At 41.8% G+C, this 22761-nt stretch overlaps 1 protein-coding gene across 1 annotated transcript in view; it reads left to right on the top strand.

Annotated features, from left to right (window-relative positions):
- LOC311255720 (leucine-rich repeat and fibronectin type III domain-containing protein 1-like protein) overlaps window positions 1-22761 on the top strand; it is a gene marked incomplete at its 3' end in the record, with an annotated part of 276352 nt that overhangs the window by 124310 nt on the left and 129281 nt on the right. The window contains exon 5 of the mRNA XM_084350369.1: window positions 20195-20385. The remainder of the gene's footprint in view (window positions 1-20194; window positions 20386-22761) is intronic.

Raw genomic sequence — 22761 nt, 5'->3', positions numbered from 1 at the left:
ATCTGAGCCGACTGTCTGTCTCCAGCGGTTATATTCAGTGTTTCTCTTGTTATCTCATGTCTAAAGCCTTTTAAACTCACTCATCTCTCTACTTAAGTTTCACTTGTCATCCTCCATATTTAATGTTTACAACTGTTTCATGAGAAAACACCTCAGTACCGACCCACAGTGTGCTCAGACAGCTTCACTTCCCTGGCTCTGGTTAGCAGAGGGCGGCTACTTTTCCTCATTAAAGTGTAAAATGTGGTTTCATGTTTTGTTCGTGTGAAAATGTACAGTTCATGTAAAGAGCTGCACATGACGCCGTCGCACTTCAGCCATGTCTTTAATCTCCAGGCATTTCTGAAATATTCATACATGTTTAATAAATAAATCACCGTTGGGCCTGAAAGAGGCACGGTGTAGTTTTAGAGAAGAATTTCAAAGTCAGAATTTTAGTATTTACAATATTAATGAGGTAAAAATACAAACTCAGATACTGTATATTTATGTTCTCCGTATGACCATAAAGTACCTTTGGACAGCGAGCATTATAATATACTAACGGACTTTCCTCTCTTGCCGTTTACCAACCGGTAATCGATGTTAGTGCAGCAGCAAAGACCTGATTCCTTCACCAGCTTCTTATCCAACAATTCAACTAAACAACAAAATACATTTGCATTTTGCAAAAATGTGGGATTTTCCACTCTTATAGTGAATGTTTGACAATGAACACCTGAAAAACTTAAAGCAAAGAAAACATCTCTGTCAACAGGAAACAGTCTCCACACTTTGTTGAGCTGCCGCCTGCTCGCCGCACTCATCAACAGGTTTCGTGTTACTGTAGCAGAGATGCTCTGGATCTGTCTTTGCTTCTGAGAGACAAGAGGTTCAGTTTGCATGAGCACAAGAGATGGCTGTTCAGGAAACTGTCAGGAAGACATCGGATGTTTTAGGCTTTAGGCATGTTTCGGTGAGGTTAAATCACCTGAAACTACTGGCGTTCTCAATGGCAATCAATGGCGTATTCATAGCAAACCGACTGATGGCAGCCGATGAGGTTTTCTCTAGTTTCTCTTTGTTTTTCTCCAGTAGCTCATGTTCTTTTCTGTTTGCAGCAGCCTTTGTCTCAACTCATAAAATCTGTTTACTTCATTCCCTTTCTAAATTAGAACAACTACTCCGCTCTCTTTTATTACATCTCGGCTTATTCTGCTGTACAGGAAGCTCTTTGTGTTGCCGCAGTGCATTTTAAGAGCTTCTCGGCTGTTTCCTCTGCAGAAAAGAGGCTGGCGAGTCCATACAGTGAAGTGAAGAGGATTTAACAAACATCGTGAAGGAGGACTGACCCTGAATGTTTCTGTTCGACTGAAGTTCTCCTTATCAGTTGGTGCTTTAATTGACTGAAGCATTCAAAGTAATTAAGGCCTAATTTAAAGACTTAAAAGATTAAATGAGTCATTTAAAGGACTGTTAATGTGATATTTCCTCCACTGTGTAATGACGAGCTCCTTTGTGCTGGTCGGTCTTTCTTGGATTATGACAGAACACAATTAGTATAATATCAGGGAGATCTGCTTTAATTGACAAGATTGCACTTGTTTTAATTCTTTCTTTAAATTTTGTTAAGTGTCTGTGTGCGCTGAGAGAGTACAGTGAAGAATAAAGTGATCTTACTCCAGCTCATTTTGGAAACAGTAGCAGCTTCTCTCAAATGTAGGTTAATCCCGCACTAAACCTTTTCAGCAATGAATGATTGTGTAGTGGTGAAAATGGTGAAATGTCAAGGCTGAAGAAAGAGGAAGAGGGAGTAACAGGGATGGTAGAGAAAGATATAGAGAGAGAGGAACGGAGGGTCAGCTGGAGGAAACCAACATCAGTCCTGACAAGAAAACAATGAATAAATAATTGAGCCACTGAAAAATGAACAAAATTAACAGAATGTGAAGAAACAACAGTGTTGATGCCTCATAATACCACTTTGTACCTCAAGAGGTGATAGTCTGATGTAGTTTCAGCTGGGAGATCCAAAAAAACAAAATATTTTTACACCTAACTTCTTTACTAGACAGAAAATTACAACCATGCACCGTCTGAATTCAAGTTTTTTCTCTTCTAACGAACTAGACGAGTTTAATTTCCTCGTTGACTCATGTTAACACATAATTGATACAAAACTCACCAAAACAGTCTTGGCTTGTCTTGAGTAAGTGTAGTTAGCCGTTAACGAGGCGATTGCACTTGTCTTAGTTCGGTCAAAGAGAGAAACTTGAAGTCACGTAACACATTAATGAGTCATTAAAGTCGATGCTTCGTTTGTTTGATCAATCACATTGCACATATTCTTTGCAATAATTGCAGGTATTAAACATTAACTGATAAGCATCTAATACACATCCAACATATCAGATATCCAGCTACGATGACACACAGCAACACATCTGGCAGGAAATGCTTCATTAAGTTTGGGGGGGAAAAAGACGTTGTGATGTATTCTGATTAATTATTTGAGTCAAAATGTGAGAAGAAGGAGGTAGAAAAGAGAGAGAGCGAGGCAGAGAGAGCTCTACTTGACTATAAATGGGAGTCCTTCACAGTTATAAGCACAAGTGTTTCCACCCGACTAACTGGCTGTCAGCCAGCAGTTAAGAACACTACAAAGACTCTTGTCACGTCATTATCCAACCAGCAGCCACTTTCCCTCCATCACACCATCCATCCATCGCTCTCTCTCTCCTTTCGTCTCTCCTTTCTTTTCTCACTCAGTGTTTTGTTTGTCTGTCTCTTCGTTTATCTCTCTCTCCCTCCGTCTCTCTGTGTGTTTGACACCCTCTCTTGTTCTCACTCTGTAATCTCCATCTGATTAACGCTGAACAGAGAAAATGAAGCCAAGAGGTCCACTCCAGGTCAATCAGGAGGATAAGTGTGTGTGTGTGTGTGTGTGTGTGTGTGTGTGTGTGTGTGTGTGTGTGTGTGTGTGTGTGTGTGTGTGTGTGTGTGTGTGTGTGTGTTTCCAGTGAGGTCTGATGCCAGAGTTAATTATGAGTTTTAATAACTGTGTTTGTGTTGGAGACACAGATGACTTAAGTCGGTCTATATCTCGGTGACAAAATGAAATATTGACCGACTGAGTGACCCTTTATTGACTAACGGGCGGGATAATTGTCTGACTGACTGACTGACTGACTGGCTGATTGACTGACTGGATAATTATCTTCCTTACTGTCTGAATGGTAACCAGCCGGATGACATTTTGCAACATTTTAGCTCTGAGGTTTAAGTCTGTAAAACAGCCAATTAGCGACAGATTCAGCCTAACGAGACGGCGCCAGTCTGTCCAGTCGGTTAACGTGACGTGACTCTTAAAATGCTCAAACTTAACGGGCACTTTAATAGAAGGTGTTGTCAGATTCAGGTAGCCATCACGTCTACTACCTACTGCAATATTGTGCTTTTTGTCATGTAACAGCTCATTATGCTTACATCTCATTTGTACAGCTCTACAAATGAGCCTCTGCTGTGGAGTTTTGTTGAGTTTTATTCAATCAGGATGAAATGAATCATGACTCTGCAGCTCAGTTACATCTGTTTCATCTGAGATCGATTCGTTGGAGAGTTTCTGCAGAACATTGATGTTTCCACTACAGCTGGCATGTTTGTGTTTTTACTTACAGACGTAAAGATCAATCAAAGCCCAGCAAGTGGTGAATTAAGCAGTCAGATGTGATGAACATATGAGCGTCCGATTGGAGAAGACTTTCATTATTATTTCATCCAAGGCACTTTCTGCTCTCTGAGATTAGCTTGTACCTGGTAAGATTAAAAGAAAAATAATGACAAGTCGGCCTTGTGTTTTGTTCCTCGTGTTGTTGGGAAAGAAAATAATAATAATAATTATAATAAATAAGGCAGAACATTACTGAACCTGCAGCCAGACAGTCTGGTGACAGTTAAATTAGTGGTATTCTCTCTGCAGCTCTTTCTAGCTATGGTTACATTGTTAGGAATTATCATAGGGTCAAATTTCACTTAATGGCAGTCAGAGAGACCCGGGACGGTAAATTACAGTTAGTCCTGAAGTTACACAACGCATGAGTTTTTTGATAAATGAGCTGAGACGTGGTTGTGTCTCCCATGTACCAGAACAGAATCTGCTCATTGGCCATGTTTGTTATTTAAATTCTGATGTCAGCAGTGATCGCTGGTCAGAAATGGTCAAAACTCTTACACGAGAGAAAATGACTAAATTACCCCTGAAACCAGTGGGAGAAAAACAGTTGTTGTTCTAAATCTATCGAGTTATTAAGTCGTTCAGATCTTACAAAGATTCACATTATACGTAACAATGAATCCTGTCTGAAGCTGGATCTAGAGTAGAATCAGCACACACAACATTTTGTCTGGAGTAGAAGAAGAAGCGGCGTATCATCGGCGTATATTGGCAGCTTTTATCACACCGTCTCTCTTTCGACATGCTAAGTTTTCCACCTCAGCAAGGCGTTAAACCCTTTAACTGAAACACTTGTTCTGTTCAGGGTTTTTGAAGCACAGATCCAAGCACAGGAACAGGTGACTGGACACGTTCCTGCTGAGTCCAGTCTGTGTGGTTTACTAACAGTCTAATGAAGACGGATCAGACCTTCAACCGTAACTCAGTGGAGGTCAGGATTATAGTTGTTGTGAGTGGATCAGACAAAGAACATAAAGGTTTAGGGATACTTGTAAGGGTACTTACAAGCTTCTACATCTGTGTCTATTCAGCATTTCGAAAGAAGAGATTGAGACATGTGTGTGATGTGACTGTACAGAGAAAGGGAGAGACAGTTTGACACAGAAAGAAAGAAACTGACTGGATGGGAGATAAAAGAGCTGGACGAGAGCGATCGGACCGTTCTCCGAGATGAAAAAACGAAATGAAAGAGAGCAGAAACAAGAAAGATGTTGAAGATGTTGATAGGCGTTTCCCTCCGATGAAAGAGATGTAGAGTGAGAGGAGAAGGCGGAGGAGGAGGAGATAAGAGGAGGAGGGAGGAGGAGGACATGAGAGGCTGCGGTGGTTTTTGGAGGAGCTGCGGTCTGATCATTATCCTCCATCATCGTCTTCTTCGTCCTCAGCGAATCAGACGGTTGATCCTCACATTAATTATGTTTAAAATGAAGAGTCCCTCAGATGCTTCTCGCTCCGCTCGGCTTCTTCCACATGAAAAGCTCTCGCTCTCCGTCCTCATTTTACCTCACAACTCTCCTTTTTTCATTCAGTGATTCACTGTTATTTCCACTGCGTGTTTTCATTTTCAGCCGTCCTCGTTCCTGCCTTGTGTTCATCGTCTTTTTCTTCATTTCCTCTTCATTTAGGGGGATTAAAGAGAAAGAGGATTCAAGAGACTAAAACATATAAAATCCAGCAGACACTATAAAGGGTTCAAGATGCATGAAATGACCTCCAGCATGTAAAGGCAGAAAGGGTTCTCAGGGGTTGAAAAGCTCCTCCACCGTCTCCTGCAGCCTCTCTCTCAGATTTCTGTCTTTCCATTAGGGCTGTAACTCACGATTTGTTTCATTGCTGAGAAATCTGTCGAGAAAAATGACGATCAGTGTTTCACAAACCCAAAGGTGACGTCCTCTAACGGATATTCAGTTTAGTGTCATACAGGAGGAGAGAAACCAGGAAGTAAGAGATATGTGAGCGTACTGTGAATGAATCAGCTTCGTTTGTGGTGTCGCACTCACTTTTATACACCAAAAAACAAAATGGTGGAATAACTTGACCTGATGGTTTTGTGGATGTAATCTGATTGTCTCATTAGAACGTTCATGTTCTGGTTCTGTAATCGTGTTTGTTCTGCTTCAGGCCCGATCCGCTCAAGTTTTATCAATTTGATCTCTGAGTTGAATCTGTGTGTTTTATTTAAATGATGGTTCTGAGAGATATACAACACTTAATACTACACAGAGCTACATTAATACTACACAGAGCTACATTAATACTACACAGAGCTACACTAATACTACACAGCTACATTAATACTACACAGAACTACACTAATACTACAAAGAGCTACATTAATACTACACAGAGCTACACTAATACTACACTGAGCTACATTGATGCTACACATAACTACATTAATACTACACAGAACTACATTAATACTACACAGAGCTACACTAATACTACACAGAACTACACTAATACTACAAAGAGCTACATTAATACTACACAGAACTACATTAATACTACACAGAGCTACACTAATACTACACAGAACTACATTAATACTACACAGAGCTACATTAATACTACACAGAACTACACTAATACTACAAAGAGCTACATTAATACTACACAGAGCTACACTAATACTACACTGAGCTACATTGATGCTACACATAACTACATTAATACTACACAGAACTACATTAATACTACACAGAACTACACTAATACTACAAAGAGCTACATTAATACTACACAGAGCTACACTAATACTACACTGAGCTACATTGATGCTACACATAACTACATTAATACTACACAGAACTACATTAATACTACACAGAGCTACATTAATACTACACAGAACTACACTAATACTACACAGAACTACATTAATACTACAGAGAGCTACATTAATACTACACAGAACTACACTAATACTACAAAGAGCTACATTAATACTAGACAGAGCTACACTAATACTACACTGAGCTACATTGATGCTACACATAACTACATTAATACTACACAGAACCACATTAACACTACACAGAGCTACATTAATACTACACAGCTACATTAATACTACACAGAGCTACATTAATACTACACAGAACTACATTAATACTACACAGAGCTACATTAATGCTACACAGAGCTACATTGATGCTACACATAACTACATTAATACTACACAGAGCTACATTAATACTACACAGAGCTACATAAATACTACACAGAACTACACTAATACTACACAGCTACATTAATACTACACAGAGCTACATTAATACTACACAGAACCACATTAACACTACACAGAGCTACATTGATGCTACACATAACTACATTAATACTACACAGAGCTACATTAATACTACACAGAGCTACATAAATACTACACAGAACCACATTAACACTACACAGAGCTACATTGATGCTACACAGCTACATTAATACTACACAGCTACATTAATACTACACAGAACTACATTAATACTACACAGCTACATTAATACTACACAGAGCTACGTTAATACTACACATAACTACATTAATACTACACAGAACTACATTAATACTACACAGCTACATTAATACTACACAGAGCTACATTAATACTACACAGAACTACATTAATACTACACAGAGCTACATTAATACTACACATAACTACATTAATACTACACAGCTACATTAATACTACACAGAGCTACATTAATACTACACAGAACCACATTAACACTACACAGAGCTACATTGATGCTACACAGAACTACATTAATACTACACAGCTACATTAATACTACACAGAGCTACATTAATACTACACATAACTACATTAATACTACACAGAGCTACATTAATACTACACAGAGCTACATAAATACTACACAGAACTACACTGATACTACACAGAACTACACTAATACTACACAGAGCTACATTAGTACTACACAGAACTACATTAATACTACACAGAGCTACATTGATGCTACACAGAACTACAGTAATACTACACAGAGCTACATTAATACTACACAGAGCTACATTAATACTATACAGAACTACATTAATACTACACAGAGCTACATTAATACTACAAAGAACTACATCAATACTACACAGAGCTACATCAATACTACACAGAGCTACATTAATACTACACAGAGCTACATAAATACTACACAGAGCTACATTAATACTACACAGAGCTACATTACTACACAGAACTACATTAATGCTACACAGAACTACATTAATACTACACAGAGCTACATTTGGTTTCAAGAAAGTGAAAACTACTGGAGATATGATTTTCTTTTAAATAAAAACCATGACTTCCTGTTATTAATTTGATCATTGTAACCATTCAGCAACAACTATTTAAATGAAAAAAAATCTTACCAAGCTTCATCAGAGTCTCTGTGATGTTCAGGACAAATTTCCACCCAATCCAGTGAAAAATAAGCAATAGTGAGGTTCTGAATACACATACAAAGAATCACTTAAATGCTGAAATTTAGCTCAGAAGGCCAAGTGCAGCTGTAGGATGTTGCAAGGTCTCATGAAACTAATAGAAGTTTCAGCATTATATTCTATTATATTCTCTTCTATTGCTCCACGAGGGGAAAACAGAAATTTTATGTCTTTATTCATTGATTCACTTCGTCAAACCTCAAAGTGAGTCTTGATCAATCAATGAAAAATACCATTAATGAGTCTATAAGCAGAGATTTCTGTGATTGTAACAGCTGTCTGTGGTCTTTACTAAGTGTGCCGGAGGGGAAGCACAAATACAAAGCATACAAAAAGTGTTGTGTTGGAGCTTTATCTGTTTGTTGGGAAGGTCGAGTGATGGAGGAGAAAACACCTCTTTCTAGGTGCATCAGCCTTGAGATGCACATGTTCCCTTTGTAAGACCTTGGTAACCAACCATCTACCTTTGTGTGTTCCTCTATACAACATCTGTAATGAAAGAAAAATGTAAAAAAATAAAATAAAAAAAATGCAATGTCCCTTTAAGAGGTCAGTATGAAGTGTGTCTGTTCAGTCAGAGTGGCCTTGAGCCGTCAACATCTTACCTGCACTGTATGGGAACGGCAGATGAATGCAGATTGTGTAACAGCGTTGTGTAAAACAACGTATGAAGGAAGGTGTTGTGGGCTGAGACCCTGCCCGGTTCACCGTCCTCCTCCTCGTCAGGCTGCAGAGAGTGGAGAGCTACGACAGGAGAAGGATTTCATTTTATTTTCTCCTCCTCCGTTTCTTTTCTCCCCTCTCTCCTCTTTGATAATGGGATTGTTAGCTCTGTCACGAAATCGAGACAGACTTCAAAAGGAGGCTGCTGCAGCTTAGCGGCTGTGTGTGTGTGTGTGTGTGTGTGTGTGTGGCTGTGTGATTATCAAACCAACTTCAGCCTGCTGTCTGACCTGCAGTGCAGTGGTGAGTGTTGTTTTTTTTTTTCCTCCCATATCAGCTCCTCATTATGACCGACCGGGCTGTTTGTCTTCACTTTATACAACTCTTTTCTTTTGTTCTGATCTGGATGTGCTGAGAGTTACAACGAGTTTACTTCTGTGTGTGATTGATCGGTAATAATCCATGTACATATTAGAGAGGTTTTAAACAGTCACCTCACGCATTAGATTCACGGCCTTTGCTTTTTGATTTAGTGCCACTACTCGTTTCTTCTGCAGTTTAATAAGCTTGAAGTATAAGGCGTAAAACTGTCAGGATTTTTAGTGGAGTCACTCTTTACTTCAGGTGAGAGAGACTGCCTTCACTGTGAAACACTGAGGGAAGTGTCGAGGCCGTCCGTGAGCGTCTGTGCTTGTTGTGGTGTGTACTGCATCATTGGCATTTGGTGGTTCTTGTCAACATTTTTTGGCTAAATGAGAATGTAAAATGTGCAGCAGAGCCCATCAGTGAGAGACATCGCTGTGATTGGCTGTTCAGTGAAGCGAATCAGTGCGCGAGAAGAGAGACGGAAGAAGAAAGGGAAAACCCCTTGAGCCTGTCGCTGTAGTATCCGTCTCTCCTCCTCTTCACCAGTGTCGTTTAAAAGCGTGTTTTCCTTGGGTAGAAGTGGCTTTATTATAACAACAGTGTGTATATCCACACTCCTCCAGTTTCCCTTCTTGAATGATGAAATACAGAGTACCGCCACCTGGTGGTATGGACAGTTAATGTCTCTCATGCATGTTGGCTGTAGTCTTCGTGGTGTGTTTAAGTGCACAGGTGATGTTACCTCAAGCCTCCAGGAACTGCACCAGGCTTTGATGCCAGTTTGTCGGTGAATTGACTTGATTCACCATCAGAATTGGATTCATTTGGTCTGATAACAGATGTCAGTGTTGAGAGGGGCCGCGTGATTGAAGCATTTTATCCATATTCAGGTTAGCAGAGCACTGAACAGGAAGTCATGTTAAAATAGGTGTACACTCACTGCTCTTCATCAGACAGGCCTGATGAAGAGCAGTGTTGCTCAAAACGTCTTAAGTGCATTAAATAAGTGGATGATGGAGCGCTGCTGTTTACGAGCCGTCTCTAGTGGATCTTTGCAGGGAGTGGATCTTACTCGGCTTCACGCGTCACCACCTGACCAGCTTTTATGAAAATGAACAGGGCTCTGCCTCCAGTCTTAAAGCTACGCTAGGTTTGACCAACAGACATTACATTTATATTAATGTACTTCTCTCACTTCGAGATAAAAAAGTAAATATTCCTTTAATGCTCCATCTCCCTCCATTTTTTCCTCCTTTCCCTCATCCCTCCCTCCATCCTCCCACCTCTCCTCTCTCCTGTTCACTCTGTCGCTCTGTGAAGCAGCAGCACTGTTTCTAAAATGTTCAGATTTTGCTTCCTGAAACATTTTCAAGGTCACAGTAAAAGCACACACACACACACAAACACACACAAGTGTCTACACACATGCTGCCTTTGTGACGAGGCGGCTCTAATTGAATTCCACGGTCGCAGCGGCGATGAGAATTGATTGGCGTCAGAGAGAGAAAAGCCGGAGAGAGGCGGGAGGATGAAGGTGTCGCTCTGTGATGATGGGGTCACAAACCTCTTCACACACACACACACACACTGATTCACAAAGGCACAGTGACAGACAAACCACACACACACACACACACACACTCACAGGTTATCAACGCCACTAATGTTATTCCATTACCACAAACCATGGCCATATGGTTATTACGGGCTGTAATCAAGGAGGTTTACATGACGATGAGTGCTTGAGGTCAGCTATAGTCACATACACACACACACACACACACACACACACACACAGATTATAGAGACAGACCAAACGGAGGATCTTTTAAATCTATTTTCATATCTGCTGTTCTGTCAGAGAAATACAGTTTGTGTCGTCAGATCAGGGCAGAACATCACCCACACACATTTAGTTTTCTGTTTCTCTCTCGTCACAACACTGTGCTCGTGCTCTGGTTAGGTGCAGGCACAAAAAACACTTGGTTAAGGTTTGGAAAGCATCACAGGTCACGCTCACAAGTGGAGATTTTGCGATGATCTGCCACGTTATACGACTTATGTTCATGAGTTTCAGTTCATTCATTGAGAGAGTCTTTGCACACCACTGCCCTGTGTTTGCTAACACCTTGACGGCGATTGACGTCGGTGCGGCCCCCAATATCGACCGAAAAATCGATCACAAGGGTCACAAAATGGATGCCCCTATTCCTACGAAACGTTATGTAAGAAAAAGGAATTCATTTTTTCCAGGAGGTTTGAAATTTGCTCAAATATTTCTTTATCTTCTCCAAATCCTTTTCTGTCGCTGAGGAGAAGGAGACACAACACGCTGTGCAGAGCCAGAGACACGTTGTGACAACGAAAGGTGGAAGAGGTTTTGAAAATGAAAAACAGGAGTGGAAATTCAGGAAGGTTTGCATGAGGAACACCGTCAGGGAATAAATCTGAGTAACTTCAGCGTCTCAGAAGTAAAACAAACATGTGACATGTGAGTGAAGTCAGGTTGGAAACATCACGTCTCATTTTTACCTCATAAAACTACTCTGCAGTGCTGACCTTCAGACACACATGTACTCTGCACATCATGTACAGGAGAGTACCCGACACACACTCATCAGTCTGTGTGTGTGTGTGTGTGTGTGTGTGTGTGTGTGTGTGTGTGTGTGTGTGTGTGTGTGTGTGTGTGTGTGTGTGTGTGTGTGTGTGTGTGTGTGTGTGTGTGTGTGTGTGTGTGTGTGTGTGTGTGTGTGTGTGTAGCTAAAGAGGCTGACACGCAGGCTGAACAAAGCTGCAGTGTACAGAGAGGAGAGGAGGGGAGGGGAGGAGGAGGGGGAGGGAGGGAGGATGCAGAGAGTTTGTCCCTCTCAGCTTATCTCACCACAGAGTGCTGCACCTGCTGCGGTTGCCAGGTTGCAGGGAGGTTTACAAGCAGGGCAAAGTTGCCATGTTGGAGTGATTCTAAGCGGAGGAGGTGAGTGGATTTGGAGGGAGCACAGTGGAGAGGAGCCCGTCGCCGTGTCGGGCTCGGATGTGAAGTGCTTCGGTTTTGATGCAGGGGCACAAGTTGCCAGGTTGGAGAGAGTTTTAAGAGGCGGCGTGTGGAGGCAGATGTTGTCAGGATGTTTAACAGGTTCAGAGGTTAATGGAGAGCAGGGATGGCTGCCATGTTGGTCCAGTCTTTTTGGAGGGAGTGAAGTGGTCGGGGTAATTTAGAGACATGGGGACTCAGTTTGAAGCACGCCGGCTCTGACAAGGTTGCCAGTTTGGAATGATGTTAATCCAGTGGCAAGGTGAGGGTTAGAGGATTTAATACCAGCAGAAACAAGGTGAGGGCATTTGCGGGGGTAGATATTAGTTGCCAGGTTGGAGTGATTTTGAGCCTGTGGCAGCTGGGTTGCCAGTTTGAGAAGCTAGTCAATGTTTTTAAGGCTTAGCAGCAATCTTACGGGGAGAGTTACAGGCTCAGTCGTGCTTTTACAACTTTAAGAGCAGGCTGGAAAATGACTTGGTTGCCTGTTTGGAGAGATTTTATTTATTTATTATTTTCTTCATTTACTTTTTAAAAAAAAACAGCATGAAATGTGTCAGAGAGTCAGACGAACTGAGACGAGACAGTCAAGCTGGACAGATTTAAGCATTTCAGATGGAAGCTGTGTTGCCAGATGTGAGATTTTTCAAGTCTGACACGTTGACAAGTGAGTATTGGTTTCCAGGGCAGAGGTGTTTTAGTCAGTGCAAAGAAGATAATGTACTCATGTTTTATATTTAACTCCTTGCTTTTTTGCGCCACTTACAGGCGGTCGCTCTCCGTTCAGTCCTGGTCACATAACTTTCCTCGTCCTGCAGAGATTTATTACAGTGAGCTCCATCTCCTCATGTCTTGGGGAAATATAGTGATGTGAGATGTGCCCACAGTGTCTTTTTTAAACATAGGTTCTTCACCGGCTTTGCTCTTCCAGCACCTTGTCAGCTCTCAAGGGCCACAGCAGAGAAGAAAAACCAGGTCACCTGTTTGTGTCTAGGATTTGTAACTTTGTGAATTTTCTTCACCGTGCTGGGAAATGAAACCGTGCAAATGTAAGAGTGGTGACTGAGGAAAGGTGGATGTGTGATGCTTTTCCCTCACATTGTACATAGTGATGAGTTCATGGCCTGAAGTAGAAAGAAAGTTTGAAGTTAATTACTTTTGTGGTGTTTCTGTTTCGGCTAGTCGAAAATGAAACACTGTCTAAACTTTGCTCCGGCCCACAAGTCATCACAGTGCTGATGGCTGCCGTAAGTTAGAGCCGCCCCGTTCACACCCTCACACTATTACTTCTTCCTTAAGATGAGGAAGGGCACCAGCGGTCGCCATTTTGACAGTGATGATGACACTATCGCTGCTGTGGCCAAGATGCTGACGCTGACAAAGAAAGAAAGAAAGAAACTCATGTTACTACCGATGCTATAACCCATCTGGAATCATTTAAAGGCAGATTAGACAGTCATGTGTCCTTTGGTCTCTCAGTCTTTATCATTTATCTCCTTCTGTTTAATGCAGCAGCTTGTTTGTCTATTTCAGGCTTCTATACTTTACTATGTGTTGCCAGATTGGGGCAGCCTGAAGACATCTTCAGGATGTCAAACCTCACGGAGCTCATTTGTCTCCAGACAGACCTGAGGTTCAGGTTTTGCTGATGCAGTGTGAAGCTTCCAGTTTGGATTGATGAACCTTTATTTTCATCTTAAAGTGACATGTGAGCACGTGTGAGGCGGTAACAGACAGACAGGAGGTGTTTCAACTTCGTTTTACTTCAACACAGAGCAGCTCATCAGTGGACAGAGCTGCCATCGTGGATTGATTTGCCTTTGATTTGTGGAAACCCAGCTCAAATTTGTTTTGAATATTTACAGGAAGTTAGAATGATTTGTGACTGAGGATAATAACGCTCAAGTCTTATTTCTCTGTGGCTAAATTAACTCCGTGTTTTATACTCAAATTTACTGACCAAAGCCCGTGATTATCGTTATTGGTCTCCGGAATTTGCACCCAAAATTAGATCAGAGCCGTCATTAATAATTTCCACTGCAGCTCCTACAAAGTGTTGAGCCACAAGAGAACGACGGAAATGAAGAGAAAGCAACCAAAGAAACACTGACAACCAAAATAAAAATGAGGGAAATTAGGTTTTATGCACCATTTCTAACCGACTGCTCGGAGGGATTGACTTCACGTGAGCCGCAACACGACTTTGGCTTCGTGCTCGGGCTGAAGACGCTTTTAGACGATGAAAAAACTAAATAGTTGTCCAGGTAAACACACAGTACAAACGATAGGAGCCTTACATGTACGAGCTGTTTGTCACCCCTCACACCTCTTTTTCACTTCTAATAGAAACATCAGAGGGACAGTTTTTACGTTGCCAGGTTTGAATACTGTAACTTGTGACCCTAGAGAAAGCAGTGATATCAGAGATGTTTAAGTGTTATCTGGCTTGAGACATTGGAGCAAGAGAGACTAAGAGAGGTCTGCCAGGGTCAGTCGGTCCGATGATAGACTGCTCGTGCAGTGATAACAGACCTACAAGGAGGTTATTTGATGCGTGATGGCGGAGGTAAGGTTTTTATTAACACTGTGTGAATTTGCCAGGCTGGTGGAAACAGATGGAGCCATCAGACACAATGAGGGGGAAATAAAGCAGGTTATTTGATTTTCCAGGGAGGCAGAGAAGGGTTACGGTTGCCAGGTTGAAGCAACGTTTGCAGGTTGAAGTGAAAAAAAATGTGTTCTCGGTTGCCACTTCAGAAAGTATCAGCCGTAGATTGAGGCTATTTCTTTCAGCAGGCTGATGAAAGGAGTTATTCACACAGTGTGGAGTTGCCAGGTTTGGTTGTTGCATGTTTGACCCTCAGAGATATTTGGAGCCATTTGAGGAAAAAACGGGCTCAGTAAAGACGAGTGATTTGGAGCCGGAGAAGTCTTTTTTTCCAGCAGGTTAGATTGAAAGACATGAGAGAGAAGAGAGAACGACACCGACTCAGACGGAGGTTATCTGCTGCAGGATGAAGGATGGTCTACCTCTCTGTTTTTTTAATGTTGCCAGATTGGACTGAAAATGCCTGACTTGTAAACTTGTAGAGTTAGTGGGTTTCTGATTGGACACACACACAAAACCCTCCTTTTTTTTCAACACCAACCTAATTTTCCTGGTTGGTTGCAACTTGGGTTGAGAACTGACTTTTGTGTTGGTAGCGTGATCCGACCTGGATCTGACCCGACTGGCAGGTGTAGTCTGCGAGTTTCACCTGTAGCCAGGTGTGCTTTGCATTCTCGGCTGCATCAGAGCACGCTTAGTAGCATCAAGCTGTAATTGATCAAGACGTTTTCGCAAAGTGCAACTGTATACCAACTGTGCTGTTGCAAAGCAATGTTTCTCTCATGCTAGACCAGAACACAGGACCCACTTCCTGTATTTACTGTGTTTCATCTAACCAATAATCAGTGTGAATGTTCGCGGGTGGTTTGTGGTGATGTATTTTATTCTGCTTGGATTTTTTTCTCTGTGTGAAAACAAACCAAACAGCAGCAAACAAAAACTCCAGGCATGAAAAACACATCGAGACTCACCTGAAGGCTGAAGTTATGAAGTGTTGAAACGTCCTCACGTGGATTTTATTCATTTTCATCCGATTTAAATTGTTGGTCATGAATTAGTCTTCTTATCCAAAGCATGTGCAGCAGTGAGCGAGTTCAAGCTTCACTTCCAACACCGGCAGAAGTTTTTTGAAGTCTGCAAATTTTTTGAATTTGAAGCAGCCACTAGAAGTGAGCGTAGAGATCAGAGCTCCTCCGGCCTGACAGTTCACTGTGTGAAGAGTTACAGAGTGGGAATGAGAGTCAGCACCAGCTGAAGGCAATTTCTTTTCATTGTGGTTCTGAAAATAGCCGCCGGAGCCAAAGCGCTGTGTGCACAACACCTCAAACACTTAACACTCGGGAGCAGAAAAGACCGGTGCTTCACACAGGACGCCTCCCGATCCTTCATGTTCGGTTAATGTGTGGCTTCCTACCAAGATGAGAGCGCTGGACAAAAGCCAGAAACAGCTTTCATCAGGAGGTGTTTTCAGAAAGTCTGATTACTTGGTTCAACTCCAGATTACGGCTGCTGAATTAAAGGGACTGTAGCATCTGTGAATTTTTACCAACGGGCAAAACTTGCTGCATAACTCCTTTTTCTTTCTTCCACAGCTGTAAAGCAGCAGTTGTTGGTCACTGCTGATATTCTGGCCTGTGTAGTTTTGAAGCTACCCCTGAAAACACTGTCCTTTTAACCAGTTTGTCATAGTGAGACACACTTTCAGGTATTAAAACAACATTCAAAGACATAATGTGGAGGAAAAGAAGTGGTTATTGTGTGATGATTATTATCTCTGGTTTGTGATTTAGTGCTCCCACTTTTCTTTTCGTTCACTTGCAGATTAAAACCAAGTTTTCCACAATGGATTCAAAATAATCACGAGCGAGACAACAAGTTCTTCACGTCGTGTTTGCGTTTGGCTTCGTGTCTGAACACATCCCTCCCGTTCTGTCTGAGTGCTGAAGATCAGCGAAGCCCTGACACAAAAATCTGACACTTGCTGCAGAAATTTTAACATTGCTGAAACTTATTCTTGACTTCACGCTCAGTTGTAGCTGCAGGGAAAAAATCTGGATGTGACAGCGTGTTTTCTACTCCTGGCAGGTTACCCACAGGCAACAGGGAAAGAAAAAAAAAAACCCAACAACTCGGCAGACTCAGAAATGCAAATTACAAAACCAATTTCTGTTTGACTTGGATTTTTTCCTTTAATGACCACAGAGTCCTGAGGGACGAGCAGAAAAGGGAGGCAGTGGACAAAGCAGAGAGGGGAGTCCAGTGTAGAGCTGCCAAGCTGGGCTGATTTGAGTCGGGGCAGCGGGAGGAGGACTGCCAGCATTATTTTACAGAAGTGCTGACAGTTCCCAACCAGAAAATGTGCTTAGAAACCCAGACAATTTCCTGCAGTCACCTATTTAGTCTTTTTCCACTTCAGTCTCAAAGGATCTTTTTATAACGGTGGAAACACATTCAGGAAGTGGGCCAAACTCATCCCCCCACATGTCTCAGTAGGAGACTGAATATTGAGTCTCTCAGCGGGGATGAAGAGAGGCCTGAAAGTTACCGACTGCAGAGAGGAGTGTTTAGTGATGAGGCAAAAAGACAGGAGAGAATAAATGACAGAGGGGACAGCGACACGAGGAGGAGGGGGGATCGGTTTAGGCAAAATTCAAGTAGAAGTGAGAAGGACTTCACACCATCTGTCTGCGATGGAGTTATTCCCTGAGGTTAGCAGCTTGCCTCCTTCTGGTCCTCAGTTTCCACCATCGCAGCTAACAGTCATGTAGAGCCTTGACAACCGACAGACAAGGCCAACGTCTTACCTGCACATTTAGTGCAATCAGCAGGGAAATACTGAATCACTGCACATGGCGAGGCTGCCAAGCGTCGCCAGCGCCGCCAACAGTCGTCCAGTAAAATTCAATACAGTCGGACACTGATCGGTGCAACTAAAATCTGTGATCAGAGACATTTTAACCCTCAGTGAGCTCTGCAGGTGATTCACACATTTCAAGTTCATTAAGTCAAAGTTTTTACATCCTACATCTCCCATAATGCAACTCAGTAGTGTTTTTGTGTTGTTGGACCATCCAGTGATTGTTTATAAAGATAGATGACATGACAAAAAACATCTCAGTCGCCCCCTGGTGGCCGGCTGCAGTACAGGTCATAAACCCCAGCTCCCTCCTTCTTCGTGGATCGGACATGATGCAAACTAAAAATACAGTTTCTGTCTTTTTAGATTTTTTTTCATAAGTTCGGTTTTAATCAGCTAGTTGACGATATAAAAAGGAGTGAAACATCACGAGTGCACGCAAAATGTTATCGTGCCACAAAGTAAAGCTTGCTCACATGTGTTAATCTATATTCAGTGGTTTCAACTCTGGTACTTTTATTACTGAATGTGAACCTGAGTCTGTATTGTGACAGGAAACAGACCAAACACCAGAGTTATCTCATCTCATCTCATCATTTATCCTCTAAAACTACAAACCAAATATTTCGACGTGTTTCTCTCGGAAAATGTTGATTTTCTTCTGATTTCAGAACAGAAACTTAAATCAGAGCTGTTAGTGATTACGAATATCTCCATCTGCACGCATCATTTACAGAAACACAAATGAAAGTACATTTAGAGCTAGTTAACTCTTTTGTTGTTCCATCCGTCTTTATGTTTTTATTCTGTGTTGAGAAAATAGTTCAGACAGGAGCCATCTGTTTTTAAAGTCCTCAACAACACCATGGTTATCACAGAGTTTTCCTATTATATGAGCTTTTCACTGGTGATTTTCTATAAGATGGACAATCAGTTTTGTGTTTGACTTTTTTGACCTTTGATGATCCGTCGTATGTTTCCATTTACTGCTAAAACAAGTATTTAAATAAATCGAGCTGAACGACAGAAAATGAAGATGGTGAGACTTTTCGAAAACTGATTAATAAGGTTTTTTACTTTTTAAATCTGAGTTCTCAAATTTTTCAATAGTTTCAATACAAACACAACTCATTTTATGTCTTCCCCCCTCCTTAAAAAGCAACAATAAGTTTATAAAACCTATTTTTTGAATAACAGATAAATAATAAAGAGTGTCGGAGCTTCCAGGTCTGAAATGTAAAGCCAATGCAGAAGTGCTTTAAACCTGCATTCTTTCTAATAGCCAGCAGGGGGCGACACCACTGGTTTCCACAAAGAAGTAATATCACGTATTTTCCTAGCATGATGTTTATTTTATAGATAACGTTCCCATTTAGAGTAAAAATGGACCGCAGTGCAGTGCATGCTTCAGTCAGGATATCCCACTTATAGCTCCACCCCTTTTGTCCAAATATGGTCACATCTAGCTCCAAAATAACAAGATGGCGACGACCATAATACGAAACTTGAGTGTTGTACTGACAGTGTTGCTTTTGAATGTTAAAATGATGGAGACCATCAGAGTATTTTAGCTGCAACATGAAATCAATAAAGCTATAATGAAACGTTCTGCTGGTATCTGATTTAAAAACTCTCCCTCCGTGTGTCTCTACTTGGTTAAAGATCGACTTCGTTGGAAAATGAACTGTGTTTAATGGGAGAAATTATCTTGCTCGTTGAATCACGAAGGTTTTGCTTCTTCAATCTATATTTTAAGCTCATCAGCTCGATGGGTTTTTACTGTGGGATCTCCAGGATTTTCAGCAATTAGCATGTAAAAAACGTAAGGTATGAAATTAAATGAGCTGCAGCTGTTCAGTTCAGTTCAGTTCTGGCTTCTCAACCAGCAAAACTTTAAATTGAATCTATGAATTTAATGTATTTAAAACTTCCCATTAAACTTGCAAATGTTGAATGCTTGAGTGAGTTAGATTTATATATTTTTTAGATATTTGCTGCTGAGCCACGTACCCCTCCTGTCAGATGTCGTTTTATTCTGACGGCTCTGAGTCTCATTACTTTAAATTCTAACTTGTTTGGTTTTGTTCTGTCAGGCGTGTTTTTATTTAGTTTGCTGTTACCATTTTACCTTTCAGTAAAACATCAGCTGTCTGTGTAATGGCTGCCGTCTGACACTGACTGATTAACAGGTAGCTGTGCTCCTGACTCACTTCCTCTCTAAACTCTGTCGCTGATAAGCCACAGGGAGGAATGACGCTTTCTTTCTGTTTTTCTTTCATTCTCGTCCTCCAGTCGTGTTTCTTTCTTCTCTTCCCACTGATGGATCTTTTTTTTTTTGCTGATTGTCACTTTACCAGCCAAGTTGCCATTTGGCTGTTTCTGCCGTCCTCTCGCTGCATCTGTCAACTCGTCTGCCTCCCTCCTTTCTTCTCCTCTCTCCTCTCGACCTTTTCTCACCACTTTTCTTTTTTTTCTCTCGTGTCTCTGCAGGGAATCTTGGCACACTTTGACGGACAGCTGGCTGAGCCAATGACAGACTGCCAGGACCTTTAACGCACATCTGCAGGGGTCAAACCTACGTGGGCGCGTGCACCACGAAGTACGTGCACGTGAACCCGGATGAGCGCCTGCACTGTTTGGTGCCCCGCGAGAAGAGGACGGCCGCCCTCCCTGTTGAAGAGGTAAGCTGCTGATGGATGCGGCTGCAGGAAGAAGAGAGAGATCCTTCAACTCAGAGTCAAACTGTGTATCTTGATGAAAATAAGTCATCAAGTCTGCTTGTAAAGTTTCTGTGATCTTGGAGTCTGTGTGCAGCTTCATATATCTGGACTGTGTGTCGGGTAATGAATGGATCAAGACTTGGGCCGTGGAGTTAGATGCACTGGCTCAGCTTTACTAATAACACGAGTCTGTAGCAGAAGACTAATTCCCCCACAGGGATTCATTAACAGGAACTCAACTTACTGGTTGTTGTGGGATTTGACTCCGAGACGTAGTTATTATAAAACGTCCTCCTCTCCACTTGGCTGGAACAGGTATGATGGATTACTGCTATATTTTACATAGTTCACTGTGTTGTGTTTTTGAAGTAATGACTGCGAGTTCATTGTTTGCAGACTGAATTGATTTCTCTGCGCCTGCAGTACTTTGGTCATTTATTGTGTAAATTATTTTTCCCTTTTTATTTCTCTCCAGTAGAGATTCATTAGAGCAGCGTAATGAACAAACATACAAGAGATATTAAGTAATAAAGTCACGCAGCTTTAACAGTATCACATATTCTATCAAGATTAAGGTGTAATAGATGTTGGGATGGAGTCGTGGGCTGAAGTGTTCGGGCTCCAAATGGAGGATTTTCAGAGGCAAACTGGTTCAATGTGTTATTGTCCTTTTCTTTATAACAAGTTTAAAACAATCGCTAGTTTTCTGATATCTTGTTGCTAACTTGCTAGCTAGCTGACGCATTTTGATGTATCTCCATGTTGTATTTACCCCTTTGAAGGCATATGAAGCCCCAAATTTCCAAGTCCAGCAGTGAAGTTGCTGCACTCGGTACCGCTCCTCTAACATCAGTGCAGACTGGCAGGTTAGGAGCACAGGTTGCTGATGTTAGCCTATAAAGCAAGTCCATTCCTTTCTGTCTCCTTCAGATAAAAGGCAAATGGCGTTGAGGGAGGACGCCAACCCCTTGTTGGAAAACTCACCAAAATGCACGACCCTTGTTAACCTGCCATCCCTCACTGTCCACCCCCATGAGCTCATCAGCAGATGGACTGATGTTCTGGTCCAGGTCCAAATCATACTCCTCTGATAGTGATAAAACCAGGCTTGCTGCAGTAACTCAAGAGAAATCCCCACAGCTTCAGACAGCATCTGGTTTTGTAAATAACTCCTGATGACACATGAGGGTCTTGACGGGTTTCATAAAGGGAGATTTCCAAACACTACCCCTTCATAAGTCTATGCTGAGCTGCGAGGCCTGAGTTTGTTAAGATACGTGGATGTTAAGTTCTGAGCTACTGTTAAATTGGTAAAATAACATGAAAATGAATGAAATACTGCAGACACGCCTGCTGTGTTTCCATCAAACACGATCAACGTCCCGTCAGCCGCGGCTGCAAAAACAACAAAAAGGAAAAAGAATCGCCTCCAAGACAAACTCCACACTTTTGAAAATTACTTATTAAGTAAATGTTCCCTGGTTTTATTCTTCACATTAAACGCAGAGAATAAGATTAAAAGTCACATTTAAAGGTTCACACCCATAAATCTAGAGCAGGTCGTGATGATGTGCTTCAGCGGCTCGAGGATGACCTCACTGATAGCTTTTACACAAACTCATAATAGAAGAAAACATTCGAAACAACTTGCAATTACAATGTGTGTGTGTGTGTGTGTGTGTGTGTGTGTGTGTGTGTGTGTGTGTGTGTGTGTGTGTGTGTGTGTGTGTGTGTGTGTGTGTGTGTGTGTGCGTGCGTGTGTGTGAGAGAGAGACAGTGACTTAAGCTAATGCAGCCTTAATAGCCACATTAGTTCCTTGCTCCGACTGAATCGTTTGAAGCGACTCCAACGAGAAAATAGGTCCATTAGGTAGCTATAGATCCCATAAAACACACACACACACACACACACACACACACACACCCTGAAATGAGACCCTAAGTACACAGCGAACCTGCACATACCCACTTCATTTTCTCCAAATTCACCGCACACACTAATGTGTACTCGCAATTTGACTCTCTTTCATTAAATCACACACTCTCCTCTTAGACACACACACACACACACACACAGTGGTATCTTTCCCTGTTGCCACTCTGTGTCTCATTGAAGACTTTTTCTATCAGGACTAATTTGCTGCTGCTGCATTCAGTGTGGCGGTGACAGGAGTTTTCCTAATGAGATGGAGTGCTCGCAGTAATGGCAGGTGTAGGCCTTGAATCAGAATTACAGTAATGAGAACAGGCCTAATGGTCACAAGCAGAATAATAAAGAAGTACAGATGCGGGATGAGAACAGCAATAATGAGAGCGAAAAGGCTGCGACACGAGTCA

Source organism: Pagrus pagrus (assembly GCF_965226575.1).
Source record: "Pagrus pagrus genome assembly, chromosome: 4".
NCBI classification, from domain to species: domain Eukaryota; kingdom Metazoa; phylum Chordata; class Actinopteri; order Spariformes; family Sparidae; genus Pagrus; species Pagrus pagrus.
This window is presented reverse-complemented; position numbering and strand designations above follow the sequence as displayed.